Below are 14,341 nucleotides of genomic sequence, written 5' to 3' on the forward strand. Positions count from 1 at the left end.
TTCCAGCTCCCGACGGCCATGTCTGCAGGCTTACCCTAGAGCCAGGCGGACTCAGCAGGGCAGCAGCATGGTCAACCCTACTGCTCCCCTTCTGCTTTTCTTGCCATTGTTGGTGAAATGGCTTTGATATTTTGACCAAATAATTTAAAATAATTGCTCCTTTTCTGCGGGTAGGAGCAGTTATGCCAGAAAGTTTTGCACGGAGAAACAACACGTCACATTATAGCAATGTGAACTCTGGTTAATCCATACGGTGATCTAATTTGTACTGCAGATGAAAATACCTTTGATTTTGAGGCTTTTTCCAAATACTAAGAAAACTTGCTAATAACAGATAAACACTTGCAGCCATCTGCATGTGGGCATGCACACTCGAAGGGGTTTTGTCTGCACTCTGCTAGGGTTCGACACAAAAAGCCCATTTGTGATTCCATTTAAGATTAAGGGCAACACCTTTCTCCTTCCTGAGCAATTAGGTTTTGGAAGCAGGTATCTTAAGTTCTGATTTCTGGGATTCTAAGAACTCCTGCCGAGCCCCATCGAATTTCGCTGCAAAGAAGTGCTAAATATGACACATTTTGGGAGCAAGCGAAACTCTCAACTTTTGACGAGTACCAGCAATGCGAATGCTGTGACGCCCACGGCCCTCAAAGCTCCCCTGCAGCTTCAAAAACCCCAGGCACTTCTGCATTCCCGCAAACGGCAAGACCTGGCAGAGTTCCGGCACCCAGCCACGAACACCCCGGGCGTGCCGGGCTGTCGGCACCATCTGACCTGTGCTGATAAAGTTATGCCTCCCGAGTTTGCTCTGAAATCCTAAAGTAAACAAGCGGATAAGGCCCGCTGGCACGCTACACCCTGCCCCGCCGAGGTGCTGCCATGGCGGCGGGGACAGCGACCGCCACGGCGGTCGCTCTATCCCTCCGGCGGGGGTCTCTGTGGCGGGAGGCGGCCGCTCTATCCCCGCGCTCTATGGTTGGCGGCAGGGGCTGGGGTCGACGGCGGTGTCGCCGCGCTCTGGAGCGCGGCCGGCGGGCAAGGGCCGGCAGCGGCCCATCACCCCGTCGCCCGTTCCCTTCGGGAAGGAAGGGCCCGCTGCCCCCACGCCCCGGCCGCGCCGCATCGCCTCCAGTCCGCCCCCCGCCGCCGCGGTCCCCCGGCGGCCGTTGGGCGCGCGCGCCCCGCCCCCGGCACGCGGCGCGGGGCGGTGAGGGGAGGGGGCGCGCGCGGCAGGGCGCCTGCGCGCGGGGGCGACGGTTGGCCGGGGGCGCGCGGCCGCGCCGGGAGCGGGCTGCGTGTCCGTGTGGCCCCGGGGGCGAGAGGCGGCCGGCCGGCCGGCCCGTGGGCGCCCTCAGGCGCGGGCCTCGTAAGTACGAGTTTCCGTTAAAAAGCGGGGGAGCGCGGTGGGGAGCTGCCTGCCGTGAGGGCGGGCCTGCCCGCCCCCGACCGCGGCGGGCGGAGAGAGGCGCGGCGACGAGAGCGGGAGTACGGGAGGGAGCGGGGTGTTGGGACTGGGTTGAATTATGGAGGGAGGGGTAAAAAGGTGGAAGTGGGTGGTGGGGATACCTAGTTTCCGGACGGTGTTTCGGTTTTAAATCCTTAGCGAAAGAGCGGAGGGGGTTTGCTTAATTGTGCCTCGTACTCTGAGCGTCTGGTACGTGCAGGAAACTTCGGCTCGCCTGCTGCAGCTCATCGCTTCCAGGCTGTCCCCTGCCTCTGCAGGGAGTCCGTCTGCAGTGATCCCTCACGAACATCAAAGGCAGGACTCGGGGATGTGATCCCGCAAATACATAAGCCGGTACATCCTTTCATTGCGGTGTAGTGTTACTGATATAACTGGGAAGAGTTGCATATCTAAAAATTATGCACCAGGTGGAAGTACTTACCGTATCGGGCTCGGAGATCATAAGTCAGGAGGATGGTTGTAGTGCACTGGTGTTCTTATTTTAACTAAAGCTTTTGAACGGTTTTGTGGTACAGTAAATTCAGTACTTGGTATTATTTTCTTCATTTCACACATGGAGAAACTGGAGCACAGGCGAGCGATACTGTTCACTAAAATTTTCTCACTGATGAGACATGAACTTCTTCACTCATTGCTCTAGATTTGTTTTGGAGGAGCCAGAACAGTGATCAGAGGGCTTGAGAGGAGACTTGCACAGGTTCATGAGAGCCCTCATTTGATGAAAATGCCTCAGGTGGGCTAGTGATGACAGAAATGTGTTTGTAGGTTTTGAGGGAAAGCAGAAGCAGGGCTACTAGTGGGAGTATTTGAGAAGGTTTGGTTTCCGAGTCGTAATACAAACGCTTTTAAAGTGTAGCTCTGAATGATTAGAAACCTTGTAGACTTAAGATTTTCACAGCACTATGGTAGTAATAGTGAAAAATGAGAATACTTGTATTCAATTTCTTACTAATACCTGCTTGTCTCAAAGAGTTAACAATGAAGATCTCTTGTCGATTTAACATTCTTTCCACCCTTTCAGTTAACAGCTGTGGAAGTTCCCAAGGGACAGCTGAGTCTGTTGAAAACTGAGCCCTTCTAAACTAAAAGGATTAGAGAAAAGGAAGGTGAAAGTTTGATGTCATTGAGATGGCCAACATTAAAAAAAAAACTAAAGAAATAAACTTTCAGATCTGTTCACATTCTTTAATTTTAAATATTTACACTTTTTATCAGTAAGGTTGGTAGTTATGTGAGATGCTCTTTCTCTAAAGAGTTTTGTTTTTTTTTTCTCTGCAACTCAGTGATGATTCTGTAAGTCTTCTGTTGTTAACTACAAATACTCTGATTAAATTTAGAATACTGAAAAGCATGGCTTCGGAGTTTTGTATTATTCTCTGTCACTATTCAACTTAGATAATGTTTCGTGAACCTTTCTTTAACACTGTGAAGTATATCACCTTTCATCCAAGATACTGTTCCTGTAAATGAGTTTTCTTGATAAACACATGTGAGCGTGATCGATCTTGGTTTTGATTTATGTAGATATTTCCTTGTCATTTTTGTAACAGCTGTATTTCATTTTCACAAATACTTTTCAGTTAGCAGTAAGAAAATTGTTACTTCAAATTTTTTCTTTTTCTCTCTGGGTTGAGTTGCCACGTTCTTCTCTTTTTCAATAATATGTAGGCAAAAATAGAAGTTGAGGGGTACTTGATCTCTATTTTTTAATTATATGATCCTAAATCTAAGTTGCTGGAATGAGTTTGGTGAACTTGGGTTTTGCTAGTTCGAAGGTGGTACGCCTGGAGGTTCTGGAAGCCTGGTCAAATGACTGTCTACTTTGATGCAAGAGTTCAGTTAAAAACCTGCTTGTTTAGGCAAATACGTAGTCCAGCAGTCACCCAGCAGGTGTGCAACTGTGCTAGCTGTTTTTTGCTGCAAAGGCTGTGTTTTTTGCATTCTGTGTAAATGGGACCTTGAAAATTTTGTAAAACAATGGGAGAGAGCTTCCATCATTTTTTTTCTTTATAGTTCTTAACATGTTTAGGGGGTTTTATAAGTATCATGTCTCTGTGCCTTTTTTTTTTTCTGTTGGAAGTGCTTGGGCATACCTACGAGTAACATGCCTTACAGCTATGATTGTGTCATCTTGGTGTCCTTGAATACTTTTTTAGCATATATGCGGTGCTGCTGCTGAGAGCAACAACTGGGTAATATTTATTTGTCAGGCAGTGAATTGTGGGATAAAGTTATTGTGCGTTATAATTCAGATAATCCTTTTAAACTGATACCATGATGATTCTAAATGTACGCAATTATAAATAAATTTTTGGATCTGATGTTGTTGGGGCGTCTGCAGCACTAATCTTGTGTCCCCCTCAGTCTTCAGTCCTGTAAGTTGACTTATGAATAAAATTAGCTGCAAGAGTTCAGCAGTGAGATGGGGAGGGGGTAATACCTGCGCAGTAATGAGAAGTGAAGGGTTGGAAAGGAGCCACTTTCCCCTACTCTGCTTCTGAGTTAAGTATCATCCCCCTCGACCTTCTCTCTTGTTCCTCGAAAGAGCTAGAGCCCGGCTGCTGTTTGGGTGAGGAGGAGGAGGGTTGTAGAGGGACAGGAGCTCTTTAACCCTGAGGGAGTAAGAGAGGAGGAGTCCACATCACATCTCACTTTTAGTTCCGCAGACTCCCCAGCAAGATCCAGTGACATGGGGAAAAGATATTAGTAACTGGAAGGAGGAGTGATACGCTATCTCCCACCGCCTGAAATTTTACTGAGCGGCTTGTCCAAAAGGCTTAATAGTATCCTGATTCGGGGGGGTGGGTGTGTGTATATGTTTTTAGAATTACTTCCACAAGCATTTGATGAAAATTGCTTGTTGCTAGGTTGAACTAGATTTGTTGGAACAGTTTTGAATTCTGTCAAATGCTGTTCTAGGCCATAACACTTCCAAAGGATGTGAGTTAGAGCTCTTAAATTGTATGTTTGAAACTTTTCTCCTGCATAAAAATCCATCTGCAGATTGGTTGAAAATCGGCATAGATGTAAATTGTGTTGTAATATGGAAAAGGCCCTGTACATTTAATAGCTTAACAAAGTCATGACATCTACACAGTTTCTTGATAGATGTCTATGCAGTAGGCACTGACAATTTGTAATCCTTACTGAGATAAGACTGCAAAAATAATAAAAGAAAAAAAGTAAAATCTCTTCATGCCTAAGGAAGCTTCAACTGGAATGTCTTGGTGCAGTTCTCATGCTGAAGTACCTCCATGAGAAACAAATAATGGGATTCTGTTCTTAGTTACGCATTCATAATACAGGTACAAATTTATTAGTTTTCATTTTTTTACAAACTTCTTCAGATACTTGTAAACTGAAAATTGTGTGTTAAGTAGCCACAGGCTATACTTCCTACCTCAATTTCTGTCCTGTATTGCTTTAGCTATCTGAGGTTGACACTTTGGTTTAAAAAAAATCATTGTGAAGTACTTAAAACAGTGCACATTCTTATTTTAGTTTTAATATAGCGTTTTTCTCGGATTTTTTTTTTTTGTGCAGGAGAGAGGTGAGTGAGGAATTTGACCAGAAATGTGCTGAGGTTTTTTCTTTTTTTCTGAAGTGGCAAGGTCTCTGACATCTGGCATCCACTCCAGCAAGGCAGCAGCTGCCAGAAAAAGATAGGGTATTGCTGAGTTGAATCATGACCTTAGCTTTCCATTATACATGAGATTCCTGCATTCACAGAAATCTGTTTTACCATGTGCTTTTTCAGGATATTCCACTGACCTTGGGGGGAAGGTGTTTTTAAATTGTGCTGTTTTGTTTTTTTTTTTTAAAAGGTAGTTCTGTGGTAAGCATTTAGGTAGTTACAGGGTGCGCCAGTACTGTTTGCTGTATGCCTTGCTCCATCTCTTTGACTGCACTCAAGTCTGACAGCGCTGTGTCTTTTACAGTGAGGTCAGTGGCTCAGCTGTAGTTGTGTAACAAGAGAGGCCATTCATAAATGTGTTTCTTGGCCTGGAGATGTTAGACTGCATTCCCCAGCATAAAATCAGAGTTCATTACATCTTGGGAAAGTAAAAACTGTACTGGAGTAGCACCCGCTTAGCTGGCCTGTGCTTGATGCTGATGTTGGGTTATTTGCAGCAAAGGCTCTGTACTTGCTTGGTAAAGAAAGCATAAGCTTTTCCTTTGGTAATCTCAGAAATCTTAATGGGGTGTTTTAGGCGCTGAGTATTTGCCAAGAGTTAGGCCTCTGTTTTATAAGTGAAATGTGATTATATAAAAATGTCGTCTGCTTGCTCACCAAATTGTCTGGAAATGTTAAAAGTAGCTGTATATCCACTATCTAATATTTGAGATAGATGTAAAGCACTGGAACAAGAGTAATGCTAAAGCCAAGATTCCTTTAGGGCCCTATATTAAGTGAAAATGTCCCCTGAAATTTCTCCTGCATTGGTGAAATTGTTGCCTCAAGTTTGTCTACCTGAAGATAGATTTGCATGGCTATGGCAGAATAGTTACGCCGTGTAGCAATGACTGTCTAGATGAACAGTCAAAAAGTGTCAGTCGGTTAATCTGAGGTGGTAGAAGTGTGTAGTTACTATTCTGGACATCAGTAGAGGACAGTGAAGCTCACAGGTGTGTGCTGTGGCTGGAGGTGCAGGGTGGAGAGGTCTCTGTCACCTGGGTGTACTAGTAGTCAGAAAATGACACACGTTCTGAGTAAATAGGTATGAGTAATCATTAAGAAGCCATACATCTCAAGCAATGCACTGGGTCTTTTAAACCACTTTTAAGTCAGTATTTCACTTCAGCTAATGAAATGCTCTATGGGGTGTAGGTGGCAAGGTGTTGGCAGCAGGGGTGGCCTCTGTGAGAAGAGGCCAGGGGCTGCACTTCTGCTCAACACAGCCAGTTCTAGCCAGCCCCAAAACAGACCCACCGCTGGCGGAGGCTGAGCCCACCAGCCGAGCTGGTGGTGCCTTGGGGAAAATGTATTTAAGAAAGGGCAAAATGCTGTGCAGCAGCTCTGAGAGAGGGGGCGGGGGGGGGGAGTGAGAAACAGTTCTGTGAACACCAAGGTCAGAGTCTTCTTTCAGTGCTTTTCTACTATGATGTTCCTTGTGTATGCAATGGATTTATTGTCTTTGCCTGCCAAGCCTTTCCTCATTTACATCTGTTGCAATTGCTTCTTCTGTGATGCCCACACGCATGGAGACAATAAGTTATGTAAGCTAAATATCTAAGTTATTTCCTGGTGTGTTCTGTATTCTTTATCTGTAATTTGGGGAGCTGGAGCTGCCAGGACTTTTGTTCTTCTGCATTGAGTATCAAGCAGTTATCAAGGTCAGAATGCAAGGTCTGCATTCCTGGTGCGGAGCAGATATCCACCCTGCAGCCTGTGGAGGGGACCACACTGGAGCAGATAACCATCCACCCTGCAGCCCGTGGAGGACCCCATGCCGCAGCAGGTGGTCATGCCCTGAAGGAAGCTGCAGCCTGTGGAGAGTCCATGCCGGAGCAGGCTCCTGGCAGGGACTGCAGGCTGTAGAGAGAAACCCACGCAGGAGCAGTTTGTGAAGGACTGTACCCTGTGGGAAGGACCCACACTGGAGCAGGGGAAAAATGTGAGGAGGAAGGAGTGGCAGAGAAGAGCTGTTGTGGACTAACCCCCATTCCCTATCCCCCTGCACTGTTGTGGGGTGGGGAATAGAGGAGGTGGGAACGAAGGAGTGAAGTTGAGCCTGGGAAGGAGTGGAGGGAAGGTGTTGTAGTTTTTGTCTCTCACCATCCTGCTCTGTTTTTAATTGTCAATAAATTAATTTTCCCCAAGTCGAGTCTGACTTGCCTGTGACAGTAATTGATAAGTGATCTCCCTGTGTTTATCTCGACCCACGAGCTTTTTCATCTTATTGTCTCCTCCTGTCCTGTTGGGGAGAGAGGGGTGAAGTGAGGGAGTGGCTGTGTGGGTGTCTGGCAGCCAGAAAATCAGTGACACACATTCAAAGGACAATGGACTTAATGCATACCAGTGCTCAGGGACTGCTTCTTTTGTCCAGTGCATCCACTGTGGAGCAAGTTGTTCAGCTCTTTGATTGTAAACCAAAGCAGGTTGGAACACAGGAATAGCACTCCTCATTTGGGGTAACGTTGGGTGGAAGAACATGGCGTCCTGTTAGGGATAGGTGAGATGCTGAGACGCTCCTATTTTCTCCTCCATCCTGCATGTCAGAGTTAAAGATGTATGGAGAGTCTTCTTTCAGTGCTTTTCTACTATGATGTTCCTTGTGTATGCAATGGATTTATTGTCTTTGCCTGCCAAGCCTTTCCTCATTTACATCTGTTGCAATTGCTTCTTCTGTGATGCCCACACGCATGGAGACAATAAGTTATGTAAGCTAAATATCTAAGTTATTTCCTGGTGTGTTCTGTATTCTTTATCTGTAATTTGGGGAGCTGGAGCTGCCAGGACTTTTGTTCTTCTGCATTGAGTATCAAGCAGTTATCAAGTAATAAATAGCAAGGAAAGAGCATGGAGCCAGCACATCTGTTTATATTCTCCACACAACTGGAATGTTTTAGCTGGCAGTGGGCTGTTACTCTAATGAGGCCCCACAAATGCACCTTGGTCTGTTTCTTTTTAACTTGTATGTTTCCTCTTTAAAATTGTCTGGTTGGAGGCAGTTTGTAGAATGTTACCAGTTATTGCCTGGAAATGTATATTATCATCCTCCTAAAATAACCGTTCCTATTCAACTGAAAGCTGAGCTACTGTTTTTCTGCTGGTAGTTCTACCATGTCTTCTGACATTCTTCAGCGGGAAGGGTGGACGGAGGATCACAGAAGGTTGCTAGAAATACTGCTTGCCTCCTGATCTGGCTAACCCCATGTTTGCATGAGAGCCGGTGTAAAGAAAGTGTAGTCTGGGGAGTGGAGCGGAGAGGAAGGTGAGATGGTGACAGCTGAGATCCAGGCTGGTCTAACTTTGTGGCTGACAAGTTAAAACACACAGTAGTCCTAAAGGTTTTTTCTACGCTACTGAGTGTCTGAAACAAGGAAGTTTTTCCCCAAAACTCTTGTGCAGTCCTAATAATAAATAAGACCTTTGTGGCATAGAGGAGGCTTACTGGGGAAGCTTTGAAATACCTACCTGCGTGGAATGTACGTATTGCACAAAGAGCTCAAACAGGTTTGAGTTACAGGAGATTAACAGTTGTCATGGGGCTATACTTTCTCTCCCCACCTCTAATACAATCCATCTTAGCTGCGTACCCTGTGTGTACTCAGGCCTCATCCTTTCCACATGTTTTGTCATTATCTGTGTGTTGACTGTAAGCGTGAGAAAATCCCACCCCTTACCTGACATAGGTGTGTTCATAAATTCCTCTAATATAGGTGCAGCTCTATCGAAGGAGTGTGTTTGTCAGCTTAATATATAGCAGCTAGGGAGGAGGCTTAGGTAGGTTGGCAGCAAAACTCTTCCTGGCAGCTGTGTGCCGGACCAGAGCTCGGCCAGCACGGCTAACATTGTGCTGCTGCTGCCCTGGTAGCCTGGGAGAGCCCCAGATGGGCAAGATGGCAGAGAGACACCGCCGTTGTTTCCATCCTGCTGATTCTGTGACTTTGCTAGAGGAGTGTTATGGGGCAAAGTGGTGGAAAAAGCACCAGTGAGGGACAACCTTGTAATAATGTTACCTTCTGTGGAAAGACTGATCGGTAAGCCAGGCTGGTTGAAGGACCCTTGCATAAAGTACATGCTTCTGTCTGTGGTGGCAGTGTCATTGGCAAGGATGTCCGGGTGATAATGGAGAGCAGTGTAGTGGGAGCACCTGGACTTCTCCACAGGTATGGACAAGAGGGTGGGCAGCTTGATCTACATAAGAAGAATGGCATCTCTTACGTTAAAAATCTCCAAATGGAGCAGATACCAAAAAGGCTCCAATAGAAATTGTGGTTTGCTTTTAGGAGCAAAGGCTTGAGCCTTTGTTTCTAATCGGATGGTTTGTTATAGTAATTATTTGTATGCAGTATTGCTTCTGGCACAGTGCTCTGCCAAGATATGCCTGAGTGCCCCCGTGCTGGTTCTGCCGTGCTGGGAGGAAAGGAGAGAGGCTGTCTGCCACCCCGGGCTGGGACATGAGCTGAGGGAGGGGCGTGTGGGACGGCACTAGGGAGCCTCTTAGGGCTGGGGAAAAGCGGGATGTGTTGTCTCTCTCTCTTTCCCCCCCCCCCCCCTTTTTTTTTTTCCCCCTAGTCATCCTGCGAGTTTTGAGCTGACTCTTTCCTGCAGCATGTGAGAGGTAACAGAGGTCTCTTTATGGTGTGGGGTTTCCTGGATGAAGTGTCTGCCGCTTGCGTAGCACTCTCCATACTTCTTGGAGTGACTGCTCTACGGGAAGGAGGGATGTGGCAGCAGCAGTGAGTGGTTTAATGCGCTTGCTTCATTTGGCTTGAAGTCCTGAGAAGTGGAAGGGGTGTTTGTCTGAGGATTGGGTTTCTTTTGTTTGTTTTTTGTTTGGTTTTTTTTTAAATAGCCCATGATTTCACTATTTCTCAGTGCAGTTGGTGTTTTTTAAATAGGAAGAGGTAATAGGATTATAAAAGTGTTGTATAAAAGAGGTGTTAAAAACTATTAGCTTAATGCCCTACTAAAAAACTAATCTGCTGAAAAGAAGGAAATGCTTGTGAAAGGAGCAGGTTTAGACTTTTAAAACTTGAGGACTTGAACTGTCTTGCACAGAAAAGCTGATGCTGTACAGTGGTCTTTCTACCTTGTCAATTGTAAAGAATGTAATTCTTTCTTGGAGGGTTTAATGGAGGAGATTGCTATACTGCTTCATGATAGTCCCAGAGCTAATCTATTGCTGCTTTTGACTTTGGCCTAGTTATAATACTAAGTAATAGTTTGCATAGTGCAGAGCTGATAAATGCAGTCCCAAGGAACTCTTTCATGCTTCATTTCCTGCTTGAACTTAGGAGGGTTTTCAGAGTTAGACTGAGATGAATCCTTTTTGCTGCTGAACCTGTTCTGCTGTCTGTGAATTTGTGCGTGAGCTTGAGGAGGTTGCAGGGGCTTCTGGAAAATCCTGCATGATAGGAAACCTGTCCTTACTGGGCAGTGTGAAACAGGTAGAGTCAGAAAGTTAGGTTGTGTAAATTAAAAATTAATTTTCCATGCATCAAATGAAAGTATCTCTCTGAAGCTATTCTGCAGACGTTCCATACAGGGTGAATTATTTTAAATACAAACACATGAAAATAAAATTTAGGCAGAAAGGATGTTCTCGCTGATTATTTATACTGTTAAATGTAACTCTTTTGATAAGTAATCATGTGACTCTACGCTTTAGCATAGTTATAATGACAATTTTTATCTAAAAATGTATCGGGGAAAAATAAGTGCTTGGAAAACAATGAGTTTTTATCAGCTCCAATTACATAACAAACTTTGTTTAAGATTACTTTCCTTCACTAATATCTAGATCAGGGCTACCAGTAACCTATCTTCCTGCTGATACTGTCTTTGTCTACCTAGGAATTTTGCCTAGACGGAAAAAGAACAGCCTTTAGTCTAGAATTTCTGGGTATCTCTGAGCTTGGTAATGCTAGTGGCTTTAATCAGGCTGCTAGGCTGTCCCGGTTTTGGCTGGGATAGAGTTAATTTTCTTCCTAGTAGCTGGTACAGGGCTGTGTTTTGGATTTAGGATGAGAATAATACTGATAACACACTGATGTTTTAGTTGTTCCTAAGCAGTGCTTACACTAGTCAAGGACTTTTCAGCTTCCCATGCTCTACCGACTGAGGAGGCTGGAGGTGCACAAGAAGCCGGGAGGGGGCACAGCCAGGACAGCTGACCCAAACTGGCCAAAGGGATATTCCGTACCGTGTGACGTCATGCTCAGTACATAAACTGGGGGAAAGCTGGCCGGGGGGGGCTGATGCTCGGGGACTGGCTGGGCATCGGTTGGCAGGTGGTGAGCAATTGCATTGTGCATCACTTGCTTTGTATATTCTTTCACTATTATTATTGTTATTATTAGTATTTTATTTCAATTATTAAACTGTTCTTATCTCAACCCATGAGTTTTCTCACTTCTACTCTTCCAATTCCCTCCCCCATCCCACCGGGGGGGGAGGAGAGTGAGCAAGCGGCTGTGTGGTGCTCAGTTGCCGGCTGAGGTTAAACCACAACATAGGCAAATGCCCACTGCATATGGGTAGATTGACACTGCAGCCTTGGCATGGGGAACCAGCTTGCACATACGTTGCTCACTTGCTCTGTGCTTGCACAGCCCATCGGATTCCGATGCATGTGTATTTCTGTTGGGGAAAACCCTGAATGAAAATGGATGGCTCTGATCTTTCTAGTTTGCTTAGGAAGAAGTCTTGTCCATGCTGGAACCTTGCTTACTATTTTGGGCTGCCTGGATGGAGAGCAAGTTAGGGCTTCGTGTTCATGCCAACAGGCTCAAGGATCAGAACTGAACCCCCCTGTTTGTGGGGTGAGTCATATAGTACTCCATTTCTGATCGGTTCCTACAGGTAGCCTATTGTGAACAGTGCTAGGAACCTTGGATCAAGCAGGTAGGGTTTGGCATATGTTTCAAGAAACGTAGTAGGCTACAGAACTTGAGTTGGCAGACAAGCTGCAGAGCAGAGGGGCAGTTATCAGTACAGATATGATGTTGGGGAACGCAGACCATGCAGTATTTATGTGCCTCAGTATGATCATGGATATATTTAGAAGTGTGTTTGTAGTGTCTGTCTAGATATAGATGGAGACCCTTCTCATTTTTCATTGATTTTGGAATTCTGGCTGATGTCATATTTGGATAACTATGGTTTTTTTCTGTTTAACTTTTTTCATGGATTTCGAAATGTGTACCGTGATGTTTTTAACCTTGTGGCCTGAAGTGCTGTGCCCTTGCAGTCAGCTGTAACTCTCTAAACTAGGTTTGGTTATGCTTCACTGAGAATTAATTTCACAAGAAGAGTTGTGCTTTATGTTCCTATGAAAGTTTCTTGGTACCTTTGTTGAAGGTCAGATCTAGCTGGAGATGGGTTTGAGAGCTGTGAAGTTAGTTGCACCACAGACATTTTCCCACGCATATTTGATGGATAGTCACCCTGAGTTACAAAGTATAGAAGAAGGAAGAACCGCATTTCCAGCATCTTGGGATTATTGTTTATAGCAAGATTTGTTTATTATTGAATTTTTGATTGAATTATTGTTTGCGCATGTTTTAATGTCTGACTGGGTGGTCTTTTTTTTCCTCTCCCCAATCAATATATCAGCCATGATTCAGGGATATCAAAGATGACAAGAAGAGCTTTTATAAGTACATAGGTAACAAAAGGAAGACAAGGGAAAATGTGAGCCTGTTGCTCAATGGGATGGGGGACTTGGTTATGCAGGATATGGAAAAGGCTGAGCTACTGAATGCCTCCTTTGCCTCACTCTTTACTAGCAAGACTGGGATTCAGGAATCCCAGGTCCCAGACATCTGGAGGAAAGGCTGGAGCAAGGAAGATGTACCCTTGGTGGAAGAGGATTACTTAAGAGGTCAGGGAATACTTAAGCAGACTGGACATACATAGGTCCGTGGGCCACATTAGGATGCACCCGTGAGTGCTAAGGGAGCTGGCTGATGTCATTGCAAGGCCACTCTCGATAATCTTTGACTGATCATGGCGGCTGGGAGAAGTGCCTGGAGACTGGAGGAAAGCAAACGTCACTACTCTCTTCAGGAAGGGCAAGAAGTACGACCCAGGGAACTATAGGCTGGTCAGCCTCACCTTGATACCTCAGAAGGTGATGGAGCAGCTAACCATTTCCAGGCATATGAAGGACAAGAAAATCATCAGGAGTAGTCAGCATGGATTCACCAAGGGGAAGCCATGCTTGACCAACTTGGTAACCTTCTATGATGAAATGACTGGCCTGGTAGACAAGGGGAGAGTAGTGGATATTGTCTGCCTGGACTTCAGGAAGGCCTTTGACACTGTCTCCCATAAGATCCTCGTAGAGAAGCTGTTGACGTATGGCTGGATAAGCAGGCAGTGAAGTGGATTAAAAACTGGCTGAACAGCTGGGCCCAGAGGGTGGCTATCAGCTGTCTGGACATGGTCCTGGGCAACTTGGCTCTAGGTGGCCCTGCTTGAGCAGGGGGGTTGGACCAGGTGACCTCTAGAGGTCCCTTCCAACCTCAACCATCCTGTGATTGACTTGCGTATCCTCAACCTGTACTTAATTGGTGAGGGTTTAATTTCATCTAATTGGAAGTGACAAAGTGCAAAGCATCTGCTCCATTATTTCATGTGAATTGCAGAATGACTTGGGCTTTATTAAGGTTGAAGTAGATTCTGCATGACTATTCTAGTCAGTATTTTATTAAGGCTATTCCATTAATAATGACTTTACAGATGTGTTACAACTCTGGCTTTTATACTACTTCTCCAAGTGTGTCTTTTTAACAGCAGGCCTGGGCCTAACTTTTTTTTTCTTTAACAAGGCCCAAACTCTGGTGTTCTTGGCTCTGGGTTAGCTGCTTGACTTAGTAACCCAGGTATTTTAAGCTTGCTGGTGAAAGGTCACTTTTTCAAATGAAGAGTCCTTAGTGTGAAATAGTAAAGCAACATTCTCCAGCGGGGCAATGATCAAGTTTTCCTTTCATTTCTCTGACAGGCAAGTTTTTGTTGAGGCTTAACCTTTTGCTTGTACTTTTATTTCTGGTTACTGTCCTCTTAAGTTCACGAGTTCTCCATCTTTGGTGGGAATCATAAAAGTGCCAGCTCTTTACTGTGTTTTTCAGTTGCCTTCATTCATAAGGGTACAGTTCTTTGTACATAAGGGTACTATTGTTTGTTAGTAGAATCAGACATGTCTT

General features: G+C 45.2%; 1 protein-coding gene across 7 annotated transcripts in view; it reads left to right on the forward strand.

Annotated features, from left to right (window-relative positions):
• The first annotated feature begins 1,296 nt into the window (after positions 1 to 1,296).
• B4GALT4 (beta-1,4-galactosyltransferase 4) overlaps positions 1,297 to 14,341 on the forward strand; it is a 33,914-nt gene continuing 20,869 nt past the window's right edge. For 2 of the 7 annotated variants that reach the window (XM_076348759.1, XM_076348797.1), the window contains exon 1: positions 1,297 to 1,366. The gene's annotated coding sequence lies outside the window, so the exon portion shown is untranslated. Of the gene's footprint in view, positions 1,371 to 1,603; positions 1,799 to 8,952; positions 9,170 to 9,728; positions 9,754 to 14,341 lie in introns of those variants that run through there. The other 5 variants (XM_076348760.1, XM_076348763.1, XM_076348773.1 and 2 more) reach the window with 5 other exon arrangements.

This window comes from Aptenodytes patagonicus, chromosome 1 (assembly GCF_965638725.1).
Source record: "Aptenodytes patagonicus chromosome 1, bAptPat1.pri.cur, whole genome shotgun sequence".
Taxonomy (NCBI): domain Eukaryota; kingdom Metazoa; phylum Chordata; class Aves; order Sphenisciformes; family Spheniscidae; genus Aptenodytes; species Aptenodytes patagonicus.